Source organism: Rhipicephalus sanguineus, chromosome 5, assembly GCF_013339695.2.
Source record: "Rhipicephalus sanguineus isolate Rsan-2018 chromosome 5, BIME_Rsan_1.4, whole genome shotgun sequence".
Taxonomy (NCBI): Eukaryota; Metazoa; Arthropoda; class Arachnida; order Ixodida; family Ixodidae; genus Rhipicephalus; species Rhipicephalus sanguineus.
The window spans coordinates 151658271-151661292 of NC_051180.1; the positions used below are offsets into that span (position 1 = coordinate 151658271).

Genomic DNA, 3022 nt, shown 5'->3' on the forward strand with positions numbered 1-3022 from the left:
TTTGTAATGAAGTGAAGCAAATAATTTGAACACTTAATCCACACCATATTGCAAATTTTCAATACATACCGTCTGTGCATATGGTCTTTCTATTGCTGCCACACTATCCCCAACCAATAATGCTTATATAAGTGCTAAATGTATGAATAAAGTAGAACAAACTATGCTATTCTGCAAGCAGACCGGGTTCATAAATATCATGACATTATGAGAAATCATTCCTTCTACAATGCCACACTGAGCAGGCCGACGTGACCATTGTTTTTTCTGCTTGGCTACTCTCAACGTGATAAGGAAAGCACTTAGCAACCTAAGAAATGAGATACACTGGCAGATTACGTCCTGCCTTGCAGAACTGGTCAAGGTCAATACGGTAGTGATATGGCTGGTAAACTGTTGCCTGATAGCCGCTGCATGACTGCTTGTTAATGAACAGTGTAGGAGTGACATGTGACTAAGTTGCTATGTAGTCACATATATGACTGCAGTCATTGCTCCTGTGTCACAGCAATAGCTCTGTGACAATGCATACCGTATCATCACGCACATACACGGGAATTTCTTTTCACGAACGGCAAACCTGCCATCGTCACTGGTTGGCTTCATGACAAAGAGAGAGATTGTTGAATACGTCTGTGCTTCCTCTTATTGTACAATCATGGTTGCTTAGGCAGTGTAGTGTTCGTTGTGGGTGAATGGCAGAACTCACTTGCATCATGCCAGCTCCCTGGATAGTGTCCATCAAGCTGGCACACAATGCCATTGGGGCACATCAGCGATTGGTATTTTACCATGTGCATCCTCTTGTGGCCGGAGAAGTACAGCTTCTGATTTCATTTTGGCCGGCAAATAGGACGGGCTGTCCCATCGATGAAGGCCGAGCAATTGGGCAGGGGAGAGCCTTTGTCTTCAACAGCCTGCAGCAAAGCATGATGCATTTTCAAATCATTGTCACGTACATACTGTGACATTAAAATGTCTATAAAAAGGTCATCTGTGCACATTTGTAAACAACAGTGGATAATGCTTAGAGATAAAGCCTTGGATGTCACGCAAAGCAGTGTGTGTGAGAGGGGGGTGCATACATTAAATACCACAGCACCACCACCACAGTACAACAAATTTGCAATACCAGGTTAACTTTCTATGCCGTGCTGTGTTATGTTACAAATGTGATACAATGGGAATACCTATACCAGTCCATGCGCTACATCGAAGTGCAGCTTAAATAGTATTGCGTGATGTTTTTTTTATCCCGCACTGAAATGGCAACCTAACCATTACAACTAGAAGGCCAAGTAGTGCAATAACAGTTGACATAGCTCCTTAAAATCAATATGTGTGTTTCTTGGTGTTCAAGAGCAGGGGTTGCGTTAAATGGCGGAGGCGACAACATGGCTTCACCAGAATTCCTGTTATGCCTTCTCATAACCGCTAAAATGCCGGGAATTCGAGATACGCTCGTGTTCTGTGACCCTCCCTGCACACTCAAGAACACGACATCACGCAACGCCTCCCTTCGGAAAGAGAAAAATGAAACTAGCAGCGGTTTTGCTTAATACCACAAAAGAACTAAATACATCTCAATATACTTGGGTCAGGTAGGTGTCTAGTATGTTAGCAATGACTTACGCCGGTGAATTCCTTCATTGAAGCAAGCGACATCCACTCGTGGTTGTTCACGTCTTTCAGCAGGTGTGCGAAGGTGCTCAGACGAGAGCACTTGACATGACAGAGGAGTGTCGTCCAAAAATCCCCTCCAAGTCACACCACCTGTTGGGATACGCCAGCCTCCGCAGCAACACGCACAAAGCATCTTGGCCACACAACCTCACGTTCTGTGCAGTTGTGATCTCTTGCGACACTAGCAGGGCACTACAGAGATCGTCAAAGTCATTTTTGTGTAACCGGAACATGAGTTTGAACGTTGAAGAGTCCATGCTGTCAATGTCAAGAAGTCCATGTTGGGAACGGTACCTCACCAATTCGGCCTCCCTGCTTCGCCTCATTTCGTTTTCAAGCTCATCCAAGGTATACTCATGTCTTAGCAGCCGCCGCTCTTTATGGGACAATAGGAGGTCGTCAATTTCGGCCCAAGTCAGGACCGACAAGTGCGCATTTGATAAAACGCCTGAGGGTGGCATCCTTAAGCGCGCACGCCAAGCTAAACAAAGGCGGTACACTCACGGCAAGTACGCAGAACACCACACCACACACTAAGCGCGCACACACACCGCAGGGCTCAGCACGGCAAGGCTACAGTGAAGGGTTCAACACAGTAAGTCTAAAAAAACACAGCGCGACCAAACACATGGTAAAAGCGTACGCACACGCAAAAGGCGACTTCGCGAAACCACGCAGAACGACGCAAAAACCGCAAAAACGTTGATCCAACGATTCGGCTTGACTTGGATGCCAGTGGCCGTTATCGCGGCCGCCACCACACGATGGCGCTAAGAAGCACTCAAAAGCTGTTTCATTCCACGTATGATACGTCTAGTTGAACGAAATGCATCCCGACATGGTCGATACGGTAAACTAAAAGTGTTGTTGCGCGCTTCGCTTGCACCGTACGCAACGTATCGTCCTGCGTACGTAGGCTCGTTACGTACGCCCAACTAAAAGTGTCTAATAAAAGAGTGTGTGGAGAGTACTCGTTGATTGCGGACGTTTCTTCTGCTTCGGCGCTTCGCGCCAAACCGCGTGTTCGGGCTGGCTGACGTCCCCGCCGGTCGCGTTGGTCACCACCGGTCTTCGCCTGCTGCTGCGCCGGGACTACCAGCCCGCAACACAGCACTCATGTTTCCCGACGTATTGCCAGATGGCGTCCATATCTCACGCAGCGCCTCTTCTATCGTCTTTAGACGACATTTGCAGCGAAGCACGCAGATACGCGGCCAATTTTCTTCTGTTGCTTTCTTCGGTCAGCGTGCGCTGCGAACACGGAGCTAAGCGTCACGAAGTCTTACAGTAGTTGGAGCTCTTTTTTTTTTTTTCGGTAGATCATCGCACTCATCTTTCA

The 3022-nt window shown here is 47.4% G+C and overlaps 1 pseudogene; it reads right to left on the minus strand.

Annotated features, from left to right (window-relative positions):
- Positions 1 to 449: 449 nt before the first annotated feature.
- LOC125758567 (uncharacterized) lies at positions 450 to 2009 on the minus strand (annotated as a pseudogene).
- Between the last annotated feature and the right edge of the window lie 1013 nt (positions 2010 to 3022).